The sequence below is a fragment of the Peromyscus maniculatus genome, chromosome 23 (genome assembly GCF_049852395.1).
Source record: "Peromyscus maniculatus bairdii isolate BWxNUB_F1_BW_parent chromosome 23, HU_Pman_BW_mat_3.1, whole genome shotgun sequence".
NCBI classification, from domain to species: domain Eukaryota; kingdom Metazoa; phylum Chordata; class Mammalia; order Rodentia; family Cricetidae; genus Peromyscus; species Peromyscus maniculatus.
Window position 1 is genome coordinate 55,406,637 of NC_134874.1, and position 23,624 is coordinate 55,430,260.

Here is a 23,624-nt window from a genome sequence, read left to right on the forward strand (position 1 = left end):
TGCCTCCCGAGTGCTGGGATTAAAGGCGTGCACCACCACCACCCGGCCACAATCCAATTTTTAGGAACTGTGCTGAGAAAAAGCAGTGTTTCTCTGTGGTTGTTGCTGGAATGGTTGTGTGGATCAGCCTTGGACTGGTTTGGAGGTGGATGCAACAGCAGCAGCTGGGAAGAAGGGGGCTCTGGATGGGGCTTGCCCACTGAGAGTGGGTCCCACGTAGGGAGGGAAGGAAGAGCCGCCGGACTAGGGAAGAGGGGTGTGCTGGGGGGTTTTATTCCCCCAGAAGCTAAGACCTTTGTGTAGCACTGCAGGAAAGTCCAGCCACTAGGAAGCAAAGAATGACCCCTAAGGGACTGCTTGACATTTGGACCCTCAGCATCAGTCTTCTGAAATCCCTTAAAATGAGCCTCCATCCAATCCAGGTTCCAGCACTGGGGTCACCTTTTAAAGAAAAGGTGTTAAGCTTGAATCTTCGAGAAAGCAAAAATTTTCCCTTGGGCTGGAGAGACAGCTCAGCAGTCAAGAGCAAGTACTATTTATTGCTCTTGCAGAGGCCAAGAATTTCCTTCCCAGCAGCCACAGCAGGTGGCTCACAACTATCTGTAACTCTAGCTCCAGGGGACCTGAACTCACATGCACATAACCACACACAGACACACATCAGTACACATAGTCAAAAATAAAATAAAACTTTTAAAAATACTCAACAGTGAGCTAGGCAGTGGTGGCACACACCTTTAATCCCAGCACTCGGGAGGCAGAGGCAGGCATTTATCTCTGTGAGTTCGAGGCCAGCCTGGGCTACAGAGTGAGTTCCAGGACACCCAGGGCTACACAGAGAAACCCTGAAAAAACCAAAACCAAAAACAACAACAACAACAAAACAAAAACCCTTAACAGTGAAATATATTTAAAAAGAAATTAAAAAGCCTTTTACTGTGTGTATTTTTGTATCTTGAACTTCCGGACAGAGCATGGCACTTAGCAATGGGCATTTGGGTGGGTGGAAGAACGATGCATACAGAGTTCAGATTCACTAAAATTCAGTTTCTAGTCACAGGTCCAGGGCAGTTAGTCCAGGTGGCCAACAGAGGGCGCTGTAGACCTAGAGGAGCGAGGCGCGCTTCCAAGGCAGACAGAGCCGGTCTGAAGACTCAGACTCAGCTCTCTGCTTGCAATAGAAGCAGAGGTTGCATCATCAAACGTGGAGCTACCACCAGCAGAGAATCCCAACATCCACGTGCTAGGGGCAGGGAAGGGTCAGGCGTCTTCCTTGCTCGGCTGTCCCCTCGGCATCAGGAAGGAAAGTCAGCCTCTTGAAGGACTGAGTTTTTGTTCACAGAGAAGGTATTCAAGAAAAGGAATGAATCCAGGAAACCCCACCGTGAGCTCAACCTTAAGGTCCATCTCTGGCCTTTGCCTGATGTTTCTCAGAAGCCAGAGTTACACATAAATCCCTACGAACTATCCAGTAGAGTCTCTGGACAGAGCTGAGCATTCTGAAGGACTAGTCCGGCAAGGAACAGTATTTCTGGCAAATGGAACCTCTCCCCACCCCCTAAACCAAGTCCACAGACACGGGGTAGACAGGGAAACAAGGGTGCCTGCCAAATAAGCCTTGAGCAACCGGAAGGCTGCGCAAGGGCAAATCAAGAAACGATGATGTCGGATCGAGTCGCCTGGGCCATGCATTCCGGGGAAAGGGCTGGGGGAGGGCGTTGTGAGACAGTCAGTGCATGGGAGGCCTTGGGAGGCATGGGAGGCCTTGGCGGGCTGGGCCAAGGGGCCCTGCGAGTGAGGGAGACACTGGATGCAGACACATCTGCTGCGTGCAACGCTGGAGAGTTACACCATGCAGACACATGTCCATATGGAAAGTTTATTATTAAAGGAAAAGAGGAGAGAGGGAGAGGGAGGGAGGGAGAGAGAGAGAGAGAGAGGGAGGGAGGGAGGGAGGGAGGGAGGGAGGGAGGGAGGGAGGGGGAGGGAGGGAGGGAGAGAGAGAGAGAGAGAAGGAGGAGGAGGAGGAGGAGGAGTTTTTTCTTAAAGAAGATTTTAAGTAAGACAATGTCAGGACACTGGGCAGGTCCCCAAGGGGCGGGTCCCCAAGGGGTGGTTCAGAATACTAACAGAGGGAGCCTGTGGATTGATGCGCAGGAAAGACCAGAAAAGTTTATTTCCGGTGGCGATCACTATTCAGAGCATGGTAGACTCTCAGAGCCAGGGGAGGGGAAAAAATAAGACCTTAAAAGAATTGTGCATTTACAATGAAGAGAAAAAAAAAAATGTAGTGGCTAGTGGCTGATGCCTGTCTCAATTTCTCCCCCAACACCTTCACTGCCCCCTTGTGGGAGGGAAGAGGGAAATAAAGTCCTTGCCACGTGCTGAACACCAAGGGCATCACACTTAATGGTGGCAAAGCTTTCTGCAGGAGAACCAGCTCTGGTGACACATTGTTAGTGACCTTGGAGGTCGCTGCCTGTGACCAGGTCTAGCTATCTGTCCTCGATACGCCAATTCAAAAAGCGAAATTACAAGTGGAAAGCGGAAAGGGGAGATTTACTCATTGTGGCCACTCTGGGAAGAGGGACAGAGAGATTCCCCAAATCTACCATTGTCTTCAGGGTCCTGGAGTGAGACCAGAGTTCAGACAGAGCACCAAGGACATGCATATGTAGACAGGCCCAGTCCATCAGGTCCCACCTACTACTGCGCCATCCTTGTCTGGGCTTCCACCTCATGCCGTAAGGTGGCCTGTCCGGCTGTTAAAACCCTGTGAAATCTCTCTCCAGAGTTAAGCTTCCCCACTGGCTGGTGCCTTTTCCTTCTCCCGGTGTGAGATTTCTGAGGAAATAAATTCTCATTTTGGAGGGGCGGGGGTTTCACTGTGTCAACAACCTGATAGTCTTGAGAGACACAGCATCTCTTCAGGATATTGTCATTTCTGCCAGGCCAGTTATAATGTCCCAGGGGCCTTGCCAACCATCCTAACTCTTGAGTGTGGACTCCCAGCTGCAGCCTATTCCATCCGTGGAATACCTGCGCACTCTTCTTAGAGAAGAACTAGGGAAGTCTACCTATAAAAATGGGACTAGTCCTTTGTGGGAACTATGAAGAATGGTTGGTAATCAGATGACCAAAAAGATCAGAATCACCCAAACTCAAGGGGACTTGAGGAGGTAAAATGGCCTGCTGTGAAATATTAGTGTAAGATGTGTTATATTTTTTTATGCTGTGGAATATTTGTTTAATGATGCAAAGACGGGCTGCATTCTTTTATGTTGCATTTGTTTAACTCTGGGAAGCTGTGTTACTTTGCCTGCCTAAGACACCTCATGGTCTAATAAAGAACTGAACGGCCAATAGAGAGGCAGGAGAAAGGATGGGCGGGGCTGGCAGGCAGAGAGAATCAATACGAGGAGAAATCTGGGCTGGGGAGAAGAAGAGGGAGGGGTGAGAAAAGGAGGAGAGGAGGACACCAGGGGCCGACTACCCAGCCACTGAGCCACCCAGCCAACCACAGAGTAAGAAGGAAAGAAAGATACATAGAAAAAAGAAAGACAAAAAGCCCAGAGGCAAAATGTAGTTAAAGAGAAATGGGACAATGTAAGTTAGAAAAGCTGACTAGAAACAAGCTGAGCTAAGGCATCATAAAAATAAGTCTCTGTATTTATTTGGGAGCTCGGCAGCGTCCCCCAAAGAGTCAAACAACAAATACAACTACGGCGGCCCGTAGGGATCCCATGGCATGAGAAGTCCTGGTCACGTTCTGTTGGAGAAAGGTACCCCGTGGGCCCGCGATGCAGAGAGGAGAGAGGGATTGGGCAAGCCAAACTGTCACGGAGTGGGGGCATTGGGCAAGCTTCAGACTCTGCCCTGTACGGCTGGCTACCTCCAGGGTCAGCGGGAATCCGTCTCACACTCCACGTCAGAGGAATTCCCAAATATCTCTACCTTGACGTTTGCAACGAGAGCCTCTCCGACCCACTGTTATTCACGCCCAGGTGCCCCGTGCCTTCCTTATTGTAAGTTCATAACGACCCAGTCTAGTTTGGAAAAGACAAGTGGGTACAATAGACAGGCAGCAGCGGCTCCCCCTGTTACCACTCGGGCCGCTGTTCTGAATGACAACACCCAACTGTTAGCTTCAAAAAACAGAACGTCACTTTTTCCCCCCACTTCTGGAGGTCACAAGTCAGAAATCAACACGTCAGCAGGCATACTGCCTCTTGGAAGGTTCTCGAGAGCATAAGCCCATTTGCCTCTTCCGGGGTCTCTAGCGTCCTTGGCTTGTAACCTCACTGTTCGGTGTTCTGGTTCGGTCTTTACCAGGTTGCCTTCAGTGTGCTTCTCTTGAAGTGCTGTGGGGTGTCCACCAGAGAAGACTGCTTGGACACAGGTTCAAGCCAATAGGAAGTCTTTCCTAGCCATCAGGTGACTACACTGGGTCTTTGAGACTCCCCAGTGTAGCCCCGAGCCTTTCTCAGGTTGAGATGTTAAGCATAAAAACCACACCCTGGCTTGACACACCTCAGTTAGCCAGGATCAAAACCACAGAAGCCCAAAAAGCAAGGTTGGAGGCTTCCTCCGAACTATGGACTTGGATGGAGTAGGTCTGTGTTTTCATTTTGGCAGGTGGTGATACATACATTCTGGGTCCCACGGCCTGGGTTCCATCACGGCATCTGTTGTGCTCAGGTCTCAGGGTCTGTAACAACCCCCCCCCTTTTCCCTGATAAGGACACTCACCATCGGATGCAGGGCCTGCCCTAAGACTTTGTTTTGTTTTTGTTTTTGTTTCTCTCGAGACAGGTTTCTCTGTGGGGCCCTGGCTGTCCTGGAACTCGGTCTGTAGACCAGGCTGGCCTTGAACTCAGAGATCCACCTCCCTCTGCTCCTGAATGCTGAGATTAAAGGTGTGCGCCACCAGTGCCCAGCGGACTGTGATGATTATATCTCAAGATGTTCAGTTACACTTGCTAAGGTATGTCTCCTAGGTATGGCCATATTTAGAGGTTCTAGAAGTTAAGAAATGTCTTTGGGGGGTCATGATTTAACGCCCTTCACTGACCCACTTCAGAGTTCTAAATGACTGTCATGCTAGGCCAGCCTCTGGAAGCAGGACGAGCTTCTACAGGAACAGTGGAACCATGGACGGTCTGGGGACAAACGGTCATACATGTCCCTTGCTGTCATAGCTTGCTCTGTGAAGAAAAGTAGCTGACCACTTTGCTCTCTTGCTGACGGAGTCTGCCTGGCTGCACCAGGTCCTGCAGGCAAGCTGAGCACTAGCCTTGAGAACATCACCTGGCAGGCAGGCATGGCTTAAGAACAAGTGGGGAATCCCCTTCTAGAGCTGTTATCTCCTATCTACCTAGAAAGAATATTCTGGAGAAGCCGATACACACAGGCACGAGTCAAAAGCGGGTCAGGCTAAACTCACTGCACCCAAAGTACAATTTCCTCATCTTTTCCCTCCAAGGGGAACCGGAGGCAGGATCAATTGGGTCTATTCATCTGGCATCTGACATTTGCTTGGCTTTAACTCTGGCTTATTGTTTTGTTTTGTGTGAGACAAGGTCTCCCTGTGCAGCCCTGGAACTCAATATATAGACTAGGTTGGCCTCGAACTCACAGAGATCCTCCTGCCTCTGCCTACCAAGTGCTGAGATTAAAGCTGTGGGCCACCGTCATTTCACTCAAAGCAGATTGTGGCTTTTGCTTGGACAGGCCTCAGCCTAGGGCAGCTAACTGCTACGTAGGTGGAGTTTTCTTGTCCCGACTGCCTGCTCCCAAATAATCAACACAGAGAATTAAGATTACTTATAAATGATGGGCCGATAGCTCAGGCTTGTTACTACCTAACTCTTACATTTAAATTGACCCATATTTCTTACCTGTGCTTCGCCACATGGCTCATGGCTTGTTACTTCATTTTCTACACATCCTGCTTCCTTGGCAGCTGGCTGGGGTCTCCAGACTCCACCCTTCTTCCTCCCAGTATTCTCCTAGTCTGGCTCTCCTGCCTAACCTTATTCTGTTCAGCTATTGGCCAGTCAGCTTCTTTACTCAACCAATCACAGCGACATATGATCACCCAGTGTAATGGAATATTCCACAGCACTGCTAGACTTGGAGAAACTCAAAAAGGAGCAGCCGGCATTAGAGCACCTGGAAGCTTGAAAGGGAAGCTACTCAAGGATTCAGACCTGAGATGCCAGAGTCGGACAAGGTCAGAATCCCAGATCTTCCACTGGCCTTGGATATAATGGATGGTGGGTGTGGCGGCTGGGATGAGAATGGTCCCCATAGGCTCATATATTTAAATGCTTGGTTCCCAGTTGGTGGAACTGTTTGGGAAGAATTAGGACATATGACCTTGTTGGAGGAGGAGTGTCTAAATCCCCCACCATTCCGTTAGCTCTCTCTGCCTTGTCCTTGTGGATCGGATGTGAGCTCTCAGCTGCTGCTCCAGCACCATGCCTGCCTGCTGCCGCCATGCTCCCTGCCTTGCTGACCATGGACTGCGCTACCTCGGGAAACACGAGTCCCCAAATTAAATGCTTTCTTTTATAAGTTGCCTTGATCGTGGTGCCCCCCCCAAAGAAAAGTAACTAAGACAGTGCGTAGGTTACCTCCTCTGACTTCATTTAAAGAAACCCCCCCTCCCAAGCTGGGCTGTGGTGTCAAACACCTTAATCCCAGCACTCTGGAGGGTGAGGCAGGCGAATCTCTGTGAGTTCAAGGCCAGCCTGGGCTACAGAGTGAGATCCAGGGTAGGCAAGGCTACACAGAGAAACCTTTTCTGGAAAAACAAACAAAACAAAACAAAAAACCAAAAAACTAACCCCCCCCCCAAAAAAAAAAAGAAAGAAAGAAAGAAAGACTTCCCCAGTGTTCATCAATGCCTAGGTTTGCTCTCCAGTACTCTAAGAAAATAAACAAAAGAATAGATACAGAGGCAGAGAGGCCGGGCAGCAGTGGTGCACGCCTTTGATCCCAGCACTCAGAAGGCAGAGACAGGTGGATCTCTGTGAGTTCGAGGCCAGCCTGGTCTACAAAAGGAGTTCCAGGACAGCCAGGGCTACACAGAAAACTGTCTCGGAAAAAAAAAAAAAAAGAAGAAGAAAAGAAAGAAAATAGATACAGAGGACTGAACAAGTATCCAGGTAAAGCGCAGCATTCTGAGCCTGGCTGGCACTGTGTGCTCCATAGGTGTTCGTGGTCAAGGAAACTCATTAAGAAGATGCTGGAGAGGCTGGAGAGACGGCTCCGGGATTAACATAACAGCACTGCTGCTCTTCCAGAGGACCTGGGTTCAGTTTCTCCCACCCACATGGCAGCTCACAGCATCTGTAACTCCAGTTCCAGGGGATCTGATGATCTGATGCCCTCTTCTGGCCGCCATAGGTACTGCACATACAGGGTGCACAGACTTGCACGTGGGCAAAACACCCAAACACAGAAAATAAAGTTAAAAAGAAAAAGAAGACATTGGCGTCTCACACCTGTGTTCTGACCCCACAAAACTCAGCACTAATGGATCAGTACCAAGACTGTGAACTATTCACCTTGACTGGGTCAAAGGGTTTTCAATGCCGGGGAAGACAGTCTCCTGATGATGATCTAATTTATGTAAAATGCAAGGTTAGATTCTCAATATTAGGAGCCAGGCAGAAGGAATTTATTGCAAAGCACCCTGCCATTGTCTCTAGACAACCGTTCTGGGCCGTGGAAGTATTTCCACAATGTCTAACAACTGAAAACTCTCACATTGTGTCCTATGAACAGGAACTCGTTTCCTTGCAACCAAGTTTTCCAGTAAGGTCATGGACCATCCAGCAGCCTTAGGCTGTGGAAGGAGACTAAATGGCTCTCGCAAGTGGCTTCCCAGTGACTTCGGCAGGAGAGCCTGGCACACAGTGCATCTGCTCCCAGCCTCACTCTGCCAAAAGAAAGCCGCGAAGGGTGGGCTGGCCATCTGTCTTCTCCACGGACCGCCAGGGTATAAAATGATAACGGTGCACACGGCAAAGTTCCCCGAGTGCAGAGGCAGGAGACGGAGGTAGGAGAGGCGAGGGAAGGTTTGGGGGACGCTGTGCTGGTTGGAGGACGGGCAGTGCTTGGCTAGCCGAGGCTGGAAAGAGTACTCAGGAGAGGCGGCCCGCGGGACTGTGGGTCGTGAGGACTCGACCAAGGTTTAGCACGTGAAACTTGCTCCTTGGCTCCAGCACCTTCCTTCCAGCACTGCCTGCCAAGGGGCCACGGGAACAAAGGTGAGGAATGCTCTCTGAAAATCTAGGAGAAGCCAAGGAACAGCACCTGGAAGGATTAGAGACCCCCGGGGTCGCAGCTGCGAGTCGTGTTGCAACACAACCCCAGGAGCAGGAAGTGAATCAGTGGAGGTGCCCAGGGGTGGTAGGCGGGGCAGCCTCAGAACCGAGCGAGCACCCGCGGCAAAGCTGCAAGCCCCGACTTCCAGACAGCGAGGCAGCATTTAATAACTGCTCACCGACAGGCCGGTGAGTCAGTCTGAAGGCACGGGAGGATGTGAGCTGCTGCCCCGAGGCCCAGCTCACGAGCTGCGCTGGTCCATCTGCCAGGAGCCAAGGGCCTGCGGTTCCTACTCGCTTTCTGCGGCAGCTCAGTGCACAGCCCTCCCTTCCGGAAGCTGCAAGGGCTATCTGTTCAACCCGAGCTCTTGGGCCATCCATATAGGACGTTACTATATTACACTTTGTACTTACCTGGCGATGTTCTTTTGAAACCCTTAGTGAAGAGCACTGGAAATGGAGTGGATATTCTACAGTATAGAACAGGGTTTTTTTGTTTTTTTTTTGTTTTTTGTTTTTTGTTTCCAACTTAAAGTTTATTATTATTTTGAGAATTTCATGCATGGATATTGTGTTTACATTGATTCTATTCCCCCGTCCCCCGCCACACCCTACTGAATCCATGTAGCACTGCTCATCCGTACACGTGTTCAGGGCTGACCACCTGGGTTTGGCTAGCCGGTCAGGATGTTTGTCCCTGGAGAAGACTGATTGTCCTCCCTCTGCGGCCATTGATAGTCTGTAGCTCTTTATCTAGAGGTGGGGCCTGTACGATTTCCCCATCCTCACAGGCAGTCCACAGTCACCAAGCTGGTCTTGTTTGTGCAGCCGCATTGTTGGGATTTCATGGGTCCATTCTATCTATGTCAAGGCAGACGTCCTGGTCTCTGGCTCTTACAGTCTTCCCGCCCCCTCTTCCACGATGTTCCCGGAGCCCGGGGTCTAGGGGTCGCGTTGTATTAACTGGGGTTGGGCAACTTTTCTCTCTCATCCTCCAAACACAAAGGGTGAGGCAGAATCCTGATTGTTAGGTCTCAGACCCAGGACCAATGGCCGAGGTACCTATTTAACAGGGCAGAGCAGATGCTGGCTGCCAGGTTCTCCCTGCATCCTTCAGTCCCCACCCATCACAGGGCCCTCCTGGCTGTCATTCCCTGCCCTCCACCTTAAACTTCTCCAGCCCAGGGGGCGGGACTGCTCTCCCCCATATAATCCAGCCACTTGGGTTACCTGGTCCTTGTGTCTACTCTCTTGACTAGTCTCTTGGCCCAAGCTGCCCCTCTTGGTCAGTAGCTGCTCTCCTCTCTCTCCTCCTCCTCCTTCTCCTCACACTGTAAGAACCAGAGGCCAGGTCATGTCCACTCTGGACTCCCTCAGATGTCCCTGCCTCTGGCCACGCTCTCGCTGTCATCTACAATAAACTTGCTCCTCCATCACACCTAGGAGCAGTCAAGTTCTTTCCCTTTTATTTCTTTTCTTTTCTTTTTTATTCATTGATGATGTTCACTCATTGGCTGTTAATCTTTTTATTGTTGAGCTGTAGCATTCTTGATGTATTCTAAAGATAAATGATGATAGGTGATGGATGGATGGATGGATGGATGGATAAATGGAAAGATAAATCAGATAGATAGATAGATATGGTGCTTGTGCACCTATATAATTTTTTCTCATCCTACAACTTACTCATTTTATGATCATTTTCTTCTTTGACAAACAGAACTTTTAAGGTCCAATTTATCACTGTTTTTGTTTTGTTTCATCTGTGGTGCTGAAGCTCAAACTCAGAGTCTTCTGAATCCTTGGCGAATGCTCTGCCCTGGACCTATGATGCTCTTTATTGTGGTGAATAGATTTTGTGTTTTATCCAAGTGATGTTTTTCCCACTCCACCTTTATAAAGAAGACTTTCTGTTGTGCACACTTTTAGAGGATTTATAGTTTTAGCTTTTATGTTTCATTTATAATCCACACAGAATTAATTTTAGGGTAGGGAATAAAGATTCCGGTTTTTCTACATAGATATCCAGTTGATCTAACAATACTTGCTCAGATGGTTTTGTTTCCTCCTGTTGAATGGCTTTGGTAGATCTATTGGATATAAACTGATCGTATAATTATGAACCCATGTCTGGACTTTGTGTCCCACTCTGCTGATCTCGAAGGATTTCCTTCCTTATAACAATATCAGCCTTCTTTTCTTTCATTTCTTTTTGGTTTTTTGAGACAGGGTCTGACTATGTAGCCCTGGCTGGCCTGGAACTCACTCTGTAGATTAGGCTTGCCTCAAACTCATGGAGATCCACCTGCCTCTGCCTCTCAAAATTCTGGCATTAAATATGTGCACCACTATGCCCAACTGATATCATCCTTTCTTAATTATCTTTATAGTGGCCCTTGAACATTATTACTTTATAGCTGATTTATACAGGGTTTCTCTGTGTAACAGTTCTGGCTGTTCTGAAACTCACTTTGTAGACCAGGCTGGCCTCAAACTCACAGAGATCCATCTGCCTCTGACTCCTGAGTGCTGAGATTAAAGGCGTGCGCCACCACCACTCGGCTCAGCCTATCAATTTCTACAACAGAGGTTGCATTTCAAATGGGATTGCACTGAATTTATTAGGACACAGGAAGGAATTGCTTGACAATAATAACTTCTAGCAAACGCGTGTGGCGTGCTCTTTTGTTCATTTAAGCCCTTTTAGATTCTCTCAGAGTGTTTGTGCCTCTCAGTATGGACAGCTTGAATATACTTGTTAATTTTGATTTTTTCCACACTCATCATCCTTTTTATTGAGCTTTAACTCTGCATTTTACAATACAGAATGTGTTTGGTTTTCTTATTAACTTTGCATTCCACAACTTTAGTAAAGTGCCTCATGAGTGTGAATAACGCTTTTCAGGGGAGGGTTCTGTGTGTGCAGTCATGTCGGCCATGAAGAAAGGCCACTCTCTGTTTTCTCTTGTGCTGGCCACACCCTTCATCACAACACTGAACAGGAACAGTAGGTAGAAACCCTTGTCTTTACCTACCTATCCTAGAGAAAAAAAGCATTCAAGTTTGCCCAACTAGTATGTAGTATCTCACAGACATTTTTTTTTAGATTAAGGAAAGTTGTTTGTATTTTCTTTTCTTACTCCCTTTAGTTAAAAAAAAAATTTTTAAATCTTTTTATGTGTATAGGTGTTTTGCCTGCATGTATGTCTATGTACCACATGCAGTACCCATGGAGGCCAGAAGAGGGCATCAGATCCCCTGGAACTGGGAGTAGGTGCTGGCAATCAAACCAGAGTCCTCTGCAAGAGCAGCCAGTGCTCTTAACCACTGAGCCATCTCTTCAGCCCCAAACATGTGCTTTCATAACCCATGAATAGATGCTGGATTTTATCAGTATTTTATTTATTTGTTTGTTTTTTGTTTTTCGAGACAGGGTTTCTCTGTGTAGCCCTGGCTATCCCGGAACTTGCTCCGCAGATCAGGCTGGCATTGAACTCACAGAGATCCACCTGCCTCTGTCCCGAGTGCTGGGATTCAAGGCGTGCGCTACCACCACCAGGCTTGAATTTTGTCAGTATTTGAACTTGAGGGGAGTCTATCCAAATGATGGCCTCTCTCTCTTTTGTTAATGATGGAGCTATAATTGTAGCTCGAGTTTTCCTGCCTGGCTCACAGTCAGGACAAATCTTTGTCACCCACCAGTCCCACAGCCGCTCAGACCCAACCAAGTAAACACAGAGACTTATTTTGCTTACAAACTGCATGGCCATGGCAGGCTTCTTGTTAACTGTTCTTATAGCTTAAAGTAATCCATTTCCATAAATCTATACCTTGCCACGTGGCTCGCAGCTTACTGGTACTTTACATCTTCCTTGTCCTGGCGGCTGCTACAGGCAGTGACCCCTTCTGCCTTCCTGTTCTTTTAATTCTCCTCTCTGTTAGTCCCACCTATACTTCCTGCCTAGCCACGGCCAATCAGTGTTTTATTTATTGACCAATCAGAGCAACTTGACATACAGAACATCCCCCAGCACAGCCAAGTGCAGACCATCTCAGACACCTGCACCCAGGCCCGTGATCCTAATCATCCTCTATGCGGACCTGCTGGGTAAAGCCACAAGGAACCCGAGAACGGGCTCCCACAGGACACACAGAACATCCCACAGCATATAATGATCGCTTTTCCCATCATTCCTGGGACAAGTTACAGTTGTTTTTCTTTTGCAGATGACTTAAATCTCTTTCCTAATATTTTGCCGTGGGTTTTTGCATCCTTGTTTATAATGGCTCTTGGTCTGTCGTTTGATTTTCCAGTAGCATCATAACCTTATTTTGATAATGGTATGTACCACCCGGGCTTGAGTTAGAGAAACACAGACAAGTGGAGCTATTTTAAAGGGCCGATGGCAGGCTGGCAAGGCAGCTTAGGAAGCAGGCCTCAGGAAAGCGGGTGGGACCCCGAAGCAAGAGCTGAAGCTGCTGTGTGTGCGTAGGTGGAATTCTTCAGAGGCACCAAAGCTGAATCAGGAATTTCCAGACCATCTCCCTTACTGACTGTCAAGCAACGGATGCCCTGGGTGTGTGGCTCAGGAGCAGCATTTGGCCAGCACACACAAGGCCTAGATTAGATCCCTAGCAATGAACCAAAAGGCCACTGTATGTAAGAAGATGTGTGTACGTGTAGATGCATGTGCATGTAAATGAGCATTCATGTGGAAGCCAGAGGTTAGCTTTTGGTATCATTCCATTTTTCTTTTTTCTTTTCTTTCTTTTTTTTTTTTTTGAGCCAGGATTTGTCACTTGGGTGTGGCACTTCCTAGCCAGGCTATGCTGGCAGACCAGTGAGACCCAGGGATACTCTTGTCACTGCTGGGCCGGCACTGGGATTTCCAGTGTGCACCACAGCCCTTGGCTTTTCACAGAGATGCCAGGAATCTGAGCTCAAGTCTGTATGCTTTAGTGGTTTACGTCCCCCTAGGCCCCAGTTCACCATCTAAAGTCAACAGTTTACCAAAGATGTGCATACAAGGGTACACTCCTCACCGTGACTCATTCTAGAACTTTGTAAAGATGTATTTTGTCATTTTTCAATTATGTGTCTGTGTGTGTATGTGTGTGTGTGTGCGCGCACGCAGGTGCCTGTGGAGACAAGAAGAGGGTGTTAGATTCCCTTGAGGTAGAATTACATGGTAGTGAGCCACATGATGTGGGTTCTGGAACTGAACTCGGGTCCTCTGGAAGAGGACCAAGAGCTCGTAAATGCTGAGCCTGCTCCCCAGCCCCTAATTCTAGAAGTGAGAAAAAAAAATCCTTGTGTCCATTCACACGCCTTCCCAGTCACCCCTCCTCTGGTTCTCGGCAGCCACTAATCCACTCTCTGCCTCTGCGGATTTTGCTTGTTCTAGATGTTTCAGATAAACAAAATTATAGGATGGATAGCCCTTGGCTTGGGACGTTTTTGACCTAGTGTGATGTCTTCCAGGTTAGTTCACGTTGTGATAGACTTTTCAAACCTTTTGTGGCCCAACAACAAGCCGTTATGAACATGCCAGTTTGCTTACCCGGTGACTAGCTGATAAACATTTGGGTCCTTTCTACTTAAATAATCTTAGACAAATTATGTTTGGGGAATATCTGTGCGCCATATACGTGTGAACCTAAAACCGCAGCGTTCATGAGTCAAAATTATAGTCAGAGACAGTGTGGTTGCTGATGTGAGCCTGCACGCCAGTCGAGATAGAGATCTGCATATCTACCAACCAATCAAGGTCCAGTTAGTGACTCCTCCCCCAGACATGCTAAGTGTATGTTAATTTTAGGTGTACAGGGAGCAGTCATGAAGTCAGACAAAAACCAAGTCTTAGCAAATCTCAAGGCATCGATGCCAGATAAAGTCGATGCTGTGTGTGGGGTCTGTTCCTTATTACAACAGAACTAAAGGATTATAAGACAGCTAAAAGCAACCCAAATGCTTGAGAATTTAGTAACATTCTTTTTTTCAATTAAATCAATTAATTTATTGTACACGTTTCCCCTCCCTCTGATAGAAATTCCCAACACGCCCCCACGGTGGGGCATGGTCGTGAATGCCGAATGCCAATGCCCGGCGGGACACTTAGTCATTTCCATCTAGTTATTTCTGGGTCAAACATCCTGCGTGACCCATGACCCCGTGGCCACGTGGTTGCATGAAGCACGCAGCGCAACCATGTGATCTATGCACCCGAGTGGAATAGCCACTCGGGCCTGTGTGCGCAGACGCGGCTAAGCCTTTATAAGACAGCACCATGCTCCCCCGGACCCCTTCACGCACGAGTCTTTCCACAGGCCTGATCACATCCGTCCCTCTCTCCTCGTCTTAATAAAACGCTTGTTAGTGGATTCTGTGGTGTTTCGTGACTTTTCCTCGCAGGGTAAGAGCGCCGCTAATACCAACACCCTCCTCTCCTCCCACTCTCCTCCCATGCCGTCTCACCTCCCCTCTGTCCCCTCCCCGTCCTGCTTCTGTTAAAAAAGGGGCAGACCTCCCATGGATGGAACAGAGCATGGCTCCTCGCCTTGTCTGAGGCTGGGCAAGATAACCCAGTATGAGGAATAAGTTCACAAGAGCCAGCCAAAGTGTCAGAGACAGCCCCTGCTCCCACTGAGGAGTCCCACAAGTAACCAAGCTACACAACTGTCCCATATATGCACAGGGCCCAGGTCCCATGCAGGCTCCCTGGTTGTCGCTTCAGACTCTGGGAGCCCTTATGAGCCCAGCCCAGTTGGTTCTGTGGCTGTGTTCTTGTGGTGTCCTTGACCCCTCTGGCCCGTACAATCCCTCTTCCCTCTTTTCAGCAGGATTCCCTGAGCTCGGTCTAACGTCTGGCTGAGGGTCTGTGCATCGGTTTCCGTCAGTTACTGGATGAAGACTCTCTGATTACAGCTGGAGTAGGCACCAATCTATGAGTAGAGCAGAATATTGTTAGGCATCATTACATCGACTTTTTTTTTCCCTCCAGTCATTTTTGGTTCTAATTGATGGCCTCTGGGCTCTCCAGTCTCTGGGTCCTGGCACTCCAGGCAATGTCAGGGGTGAGCTCACTCTCATACCATGGGTCTGAGGCCGGACAGACAGTCATTCATTGGTTGACCATTCCCACAGTCTCTGCTCCACCTTACACCATCCCCCACCCCTCACACATCCCATAGGCAGAACAGACTGTAGGTCAAAGGTTATATGCCTGGGTTGGTGTCCCAATCCCTCCATTGGAAGTCTTGCCTGGTCACAGAAGATGGCCAGATCTGGCTACATATCCTCTAATGCTAGGAGTCTTAGCTGGGGTCGTCCTTGTAGATTTGTGGGAGTTTCCCTTGAGTCAGGTTTCTACCTGGCCCTGAAATTTCCCCATTTCCAGTCATCTCTTTCTGTGCTCTCCCCTCCACCCGCCCTCCAACCCGATCCCTCACGTTCCCATCCCCACCCACTCCTAGCCCACCCAAGAGATCTCTTCTACTTCCCCTGCCCAGGGAGATTCATGAGTGCCCCCTTGGGCTCTCCTTGTTACGTAGACTCTCTGGGGCTGTGGATTGTAGCCTGGTTGTCCTTTACTTCACAGCAGTATCCACGTATGTGTGAGCACATACCATGTTTGTCCTTCTGGGTCTGGGTTACCTCACTCAGGATGATATTTTCTAGTTCTATCCATTTGCCTGCAAATTTCATGATGTCATTGTTTTTCTCTGCTGAGTAGTACTCCATTGTGTAAATGTACCACATTCTCTTAATCCATTCTTCAGTTGAGGGGCATCTAGATTGTTTGCAAGTTCTGGCTATTACAAATAAAACTGCTATGAACACAGTTGAGCAAGTGTCCTTGTAGTATGGTGGAGTATCCTTTGGGTATATACTCAAGAATGTTACAGCTGGATCTTGAGGTAGACTGATTCCCAATTTTCTGAGAAACCGCCATATTAATTTCCAAAGTGGCTGTACAAGTTTGCACTCCCAGCAGCAACAGAGGGGTGTTCGTTCTGCTCTACAGCTCTCTAGCATGAGCTGTCCCTGGTGCGTGGGCATGTGTGTGCATGCGTGCATGCATGTGTGTGCGTGTGTGTATGTGTATGTGTGTGTGTGTGTGTTTGTGTGTGTGTGTGTGTGTGTGTGTGTGTATGTGTGTGTGTGTGTGTTTTGGTTTTTTGAGACAGAGTTTCTTTGTGAAGCCTTGGCTGTCCTAGAACTCTGTAGACCAGAATGGCCTCAAACCCACAAATATCTGCCTGCCTCTGTCTCCTGAGTCCTGGGATTGAAGACATGAGCCACCACCGCCAAGCTGTCCCTTGTGTTTTTGATCTTAGCCATTCTGACAAGTGTAAGATGGAATCTCAGAGTCATTTTAATTTGCATTTCCCTCATGACTAAGGATGTTGGACATTTCTTTAAGTGTTTCTCAGCCATTTGAGATTCCTCTGTTGAGAATTGTTTAGGTCTGTACCCCATTTTAAATTGGATTGTTCAGTATTTTGATTTCCAGTTTCTTGAGCTCTTTATATATTTTGGAGATCAGTCCTCTGTCAGATGTGGGGTTGGTGAAGATCTTTTTCCATTCTGCAGTTTTGTCTTATTATCCTTTATCTATTTGTCATTTCCTTACAGGAGCTTTTCCATTTCATTAGGTCCCATTTATTAATTACTGATCTTAGTGTCTTGGCTACTGGTGTTCTATTCAGGAAGTTGTCTTCTGTGCCAATGAGTTCAAGGCTACTTCCCACTTTCTCTTCTATGAGGTTCAGCATATCTGGATTTATGTTGAGGTCTTCTATCCACCTGGACTTGCATTTTGTTCAGGGTGATAGATATGGATCTATTTACATTCTTCTACATGCCAACACCCAGTTATACCAGAGTCATTTGTTGAAGATGCTTCCTTTTTTCCATTGTAATTTTGGCTTCTTTGTCAAAAATCAGGTGTCCATTGGTGTGTGAATTTATGTGTGGGTCTTCAACTGGATTCCAGTAATCAACCTGTGTAGCTAGAGTTTTCCTGCCTTGCCCACAGTCAGGACAAATCTCTCTCACCCGCCAGTCCTACAGCCACTCAGACCCAACCAAGTAAACACAGAGACTTATATTGCTTACAAATTGTATGGCCATGGCAGGCTTCTTGCTAACTGTTCTTATAGCTTAAATTGATCCATTTCCATGGATCCATACCTTGCCATGTGGCTCGTGGCTTACCGGCATTTTCACATGCTGCTTGTCCTGGCGGCAGCTGGCAGTGACTCCTTCTGCCTTCCTGTTCTTTCTTTTCTCCTCTCTGTTAGTCCCGCCTATACTTCCTGCCTAGCCACAGCCAATCAGTGTTTTATTTATTGACCAATCAGAGCAACACATTTGCCATACAGAACATCCCACAGCAGACCTGTCCTTTTTTTATGCCAATACCATGTGGTTTTTATTACTATAGCTCTGTAGGAGAGCTTGAAATCATGGGTGGTGATGCTTCTGGAGGTTCCTTTATTGTACAGGATTGTTTTAGCTATCCTGGGTTTTTTTGTTTTTCCGTATGAAGTTGAGTAGTGTTTTTTCAAGGTCTTTAAAGAACTGTGTTGGAATTTTAATGGGGATTGCACTGAATCTATAGATTGCTTTTGGTAAGATGGCCTTTTTTTTTTTTTTTTTTGGCTTTTCGAGACAGGGTTTCTCTGTGTAGCTTTGCACCTTTCCTGGGACTCACTTGGTAGTCCAGGCTGGCCTTGAACTCACAGAGATCCACCTGGCTCTGCCTCCCGAGTACTGGGATTAAAGGCATGCGCCACCACTGCCCAGCCAAGATGGCCATTTTTACTATGTTAATCCTATGGATCCATGAGCATGGAAGATCTTTCTATCTTCTGATATCTTCTCCAATTTCTTTCTTCAAAGACTTGAAGTTCTTATCATACAGGTCTTTCATTTGCTTGGTTAGAGTTACCCCAAGATATTTGATATTATTTGTGGCTATTGTGAAGAGTTGTTTCCCGGGTTTTTCTCAGTCCATTTACCATTTGTGTATAGGAGGGCTACTGATTTTTTTTTTTTTTAGTTAATCTTGTATCCCGCCACTCCACTAAAGGTGTTTTTCAGTTGTAGAAGTTCCCTGGGACAATTTTTTGGGGTCACTTATATATACTATGGTATCATCTGCAAATAGAGATACTTTGATTTCTTCCTTCCCAATTTCTATCACCTTTGATCTCCTTTTGTTGTCTTATTGCTCTAGCTAGAACTTCATGTACTATATTGAATAGATATGGGGAGAGTGGACAGCCTTGTCTTCTTCCTGATTTTAGTGGAATCACTTTGAGTTTCTCTCCATTTAATTTGATGGTGGCTGTGGGCTTGCTGTAAATTGCCTTTATTATGTTTAGGTATGTTCCCTGTATTCCTGATCTTTCTAAGACCTTTATCATGAAGGGGTGTAGGATTTTGTCAAAGGGTTTTTCAGCATCTAGTCAGATGATCATGTGACATTTTTCTCTGGGATGAAGCCCACTTGATCATAGTGGATGATCTTTTAGATATGTCCTTGGATTCTGTTTGCCAGTATTTTATTGAGTATTTTTGTGTCAGTGTTCATGAGGGACATTGGTCTGTAATTCTTTCTTTGTTGTGTCTTTGTGTGATTTGGGTATCAGAGTGACTGTGGCTTCATAAAAAGAGTTTGGCAAAGTTCCTTCTGTTTCTATTTTGTGGGAATAATTTGAAGAGTATTAGTATTAGCTCTTCTTTGAAAGTCTGGTACTATTCTGTGCTGAAACCACCTGTCCCTGGGCTTTTTTTTTTGGTTGGGAGACTTTTAATGACAGCTTCTGTCTCCTGTGGGTTTGGATGTATTTAAATTGTTTATCTTACCTTGATTTATTTTTGGTATGTGTTATCTATCAAGATATTTATCTGTTTCTTTCAGATTTTCAAATTTTGTGGAGTGCAGGTTTTTGAAGTATGACCTAATGATTCTCTGGATTTCCTCAGTGTCTGTTGTTATGTCTCCCTTGTCATTTCTGGTCTTTTAATTTGGATGTTCTCTCTCTGCCTTTTGGTTAGTTTGGATAAGGGTTTGTCTATCTTGTTGATTTTCTCAAAGAATCAACTCTTTGTTTCATTGATTCTTTGTATTGTTTTGTTTCCATTTTATTGATTTCAGCCCTCAGTTTGATTGTTTCCTGTCCTTTGCTCCTCCTGGGTGAGTTTGCTTCTTTTTGTTCAAGAGCTTTCAGGTGTGCTGTTAAGTCCCTTGTGTAAGATTTCTTCAGATTCTTTATGCAGGCACTTAGTGCTATGAACTTTCCTCTTAGCACTGATTTCATTGTGTCCCATAAGTTTGGGTATGTTGTGCATTCGTTTTCATTGGAACGAAGTCTTTAATTTTTTTTCTTTATTTCTTCCTTGAGCCGTGGTGGTTCAGTTGAGAGTTCTTTAGTTTCCATGAGTTTGTAGGCTTCCTGTCATTTGTATCGTTGTTGAGCTCCAACTTAAATCCACGGTGATCTGATAAGATACAGCAGGTTATTCCATATTTTTTTTCAGTCTGTTGAGACTTGCTTTGTGACCGAGTATGTGGTCAGTTTTGGAGAAGGTTGCATGAGGTGCTAACAAGAAGGTATATTCTTTTGTGTTTGGTGAAAAGTTCTGTAAATATCTGTTAGATCATAACGTTTGTTAGATCCATTATTTCTCTGTCTATTGTCTGTCTGGACAACCTGCCCATGGTGGTAGTAGGAGAGGAATGTTGAAGTTTCCCACTGTTACTGTGTTGAGTTCCATGTGTGATTTAAACTTCAGCAGTGTTTCTTTTACAAATGCGGGTGTTCTAACATTTGGGGTATGTCCATCTCTTTTGATTAATTTTAGTTTGAAGTCTACTTTGTTTTTAAATAATAGAATAGCTATACCAGTCTGTTTGATTGGAAAATCTTTTTCCAACTCTTTACTTTCAGGTAATATCTACCTTTGATGTTGAGGTGTGTTTCTTGTATGCGGCAGAAGGATGGATCCTGTTTTTGTATCCATTCTGTTAGCCTGTGCCTTTTTATTGGTGAATTGAATCCATGGATACTAAAGGATATTAATGACCTGTGATTTTTTAATTCCTGTTTTTTGTTGTTGATGGTGGTGGTGGTAGTGCGTGCATGCATGCATGCGTGCGTGCGTGCGTGCGTGCGTGCGTATTTCCCTTTTTTGGGTTTTGCTAGTGTGAGATTATCTATTGCCTGTGTTTTCATGGGTGTAGCTAACTTCCTTGGGTTGGAATTTTCCTTCTAGTACATTCTGTAGGGCTGGATTTGTGGATATACATTGCTTAAATTTGACTTTGTTTTGAAATATCTTGTGTTTTCCATCTATGGTGATTGAAAGTTTTTCTGGGTATAGTATTCTGGGCCAACATCCATGGTCTGTTGGAGTCTGCGTGATGTCTGTCCAGACTTTCTGGCTTTTAGAGTCTCCATTGAGAAGTCAGGTGTTATACTAATGGTTCTGCCTTCATATGTTACTTGGCCATTTTCCTTTGCAGCTCTTAATATTCTTTCTTTATTCTCTATATTTACTGTTTTGATTATTATATGATAATGTTTTTTTTCTGGTCAAGTCTATTTGGTGTTCTGTAAGCTTCTTGTACCTTTATGTGCATGTCCTTCTTTAGGTTGGGAAATTTTTCTGTGATTTTGTTGAATATATTTTTATGTGCCTTTGAGCTCAGATTCTTTTCCTTCTTCTATTCTTATTGTTCTTAGGTTTGGTCTTTCCATAGTGTCCCAGATTTCCTGGATGTTTTATGTTAGGAATTTTTTAGATTTAACATTTTCTTTGACCAATGAATCTATTTTCTCTATCGTATCTTCAACACCTGAGATTCTGTCTTCCATCTCTTGTATTCTGTTGGTGATGCTTGCATCTGTAGTTCCTGTTCACTTACCCAGATTTTCCATTTCCAGAATTCCCTCAGCTTGTGTTTTCTTTATTGCTTCTATTTCCATTTTCATGTCTTGAATCATTTCTTTCACCTGCTTGTTATTTTCTTGGCACTCTTTAAGGGATTTATTAATTCCCTCCAGTTTTTTGTTTGTTTTTTCCTCAATTTCTTTCTTTTTTGTTTTTCAAGACAGGGTTTCTCTGTGTAGTTTTGGTGCCTGTCTTGGATCTGGCTCTATAGACCAGGTTGGCCTTGAACTCACAGAGATCCTCCTGGCTCTGCCTCCTGAGTGCTGGGATTAAAGGCGTGTGCCACCATGCCTGGCATTTCCTCACATTCTTTCATCTTCATAAAGTTACTTTTAAGGTCATTTTCTTGTGCTTTGGCTGTGTTGGAATGTTCAGGTCTTGCTGTCATAGGACCGCTGGGTTCTGGTGGTGGCATGTTGCCCTTTCTTTTATTGATTGTGTTCTTACACTGGAGTTTAGGCATCTGGATTTGGGATGATTATAGGTCTAGGGGTTGATTCCTGTGTTTGTCTTTGTTGGACGATGGTTTGTTCTTTAGTTTCTGTTTCCTCTCTGGTCTTCTGGCCTAAGTGGCCAAGGGTTCTGTTGACTAGTGAGTCTTCAGGTCCAGTAGTGTGTCTCCACTGGGATTTTGGGGACCTTGGTCCCCAGACTTGGTCTGGCCTCAAATAAAGCCTGAGTGATGGTTTTTAGTGGCACTTTTACCCTGTGAGGAAAAGTCACGAAACATGACAGAATCCACTAACAAGAGTTTTATTAAGACAAGGAGAGAGGGACAGATGTGACCAGGCCTGTGGAAGGACACGTGTATGAGAAGGGGGCAGGGGACACATGGCCTGCCTTTCTAAGGGCCAGCTCGCACCTGCACACTCAGGCCCGTGTGGCTACTCCACGCATGTGCAAGATCACGTGGTCATGGTGTGTGACTACGTGACCACACAGCCATGGGACATGGGTTACGTAGGACATATAACCTGGAAATGACTAGGCAGAAATGACTAAGTGACCCATCGGGCCATGCGTGACCTTGGGGGCATGGTTGAAATTGCTATCACTGAGTCTTCTTCTGAAGTTGTAGACAGGAATATGAAGCCCAGGGGAGGGGTACAGTCTGGGTTGTTTTGTGGGCTTTAAGGGGTGTTAGCCAGCAGTGGGCAGTGTCTTACCTGGGCTCCCTAGGACCAGCCTGGCATCTGGTAAAAGCTACTGGGGCTATGGGTGAGGGCCACAGGATGTGCCCTGGGTATTGGAGGCTGGGGAGGGGCGTGGGGAAGCCCAGTCGGGAGGGACATCAGTCACCCATTCTTCTGGCTGGTGTGGCCTGTACCTGGGCCTATGGAGTCGGCTGGAGTTTTGGTGAAGGGCTGGAGGATGATGAGGTGGGAGGGGTTGGGCGTGGAGTGGGTCTTGGGGGAACAGAATCCAGGGCGCGGTGGCGGGTCACTCACTGGTGAGGACTGCACTGGTAACATTCTTATAAAGAACTCATGAGCCAAAGGAAAATCACAGAAGAAATATTTTAATTAAATAATAATGACATCCAATCAGAAAATAGTATATATTATCAGAATTTAGCGTATGCATTTCTTTCCTCTTTTCTCTTTTTCTTTTTCTAAGATGTATTTATTTATTATGTAATACAGTGTTCTGCCTGCACATATCCCTGCAGGCCAGAAGAGGACACCAGATCTCATTACAGGTGGTTGTGAGCCACCATGTGGTTGCTGGGAATTGAACTCAGGACCTTTGAAAGAACAAGCAGTGCTCTTAACCTCTGAGCCATCTCTCCAGCCCTTCTTTTCTCTTCTTCTTTCTTTCTTTCGTTATTTTTTCTTTTTGAAGCAGCCTCTCTATGTGGCCCTGGCTGCCCTATAACTCACAGAGGTCTGCCTGCCTCAGAAAGCAAACTAGGGCAGGAGGAATCCAGTGAATGGTAAAGTGGGAACCAGGAGGAATCCAGTGAATGGTAAAGTGGGAACCAGGAGGAATCCAGTGAATGATAAAGTGGGAGCAAAAACTGAAATGCTCTGTACTCTTTGCAACAGTACGATTGACTGCTTTATTTAACAAAGAGATGAGACGCTAGCACACAGCCGCACCAGGGATCAGTGAGCACCACTGCCAGTCCTGCATCAGGAGGAAGACAACAGGAAAAGGCTAGGGAGAATCTTACACCAATGCATTTCACAGTTTACACAATGAACTGGATAAATCCTTGCAAAGACACTGAGTAGCAAAATGGACAGAGGAATAGAAAATGGGCCTAATCCAACCTGTAACCCAACAACAACAAAACACTGTAATCCTAAACCTCTACGCAATAATGAACG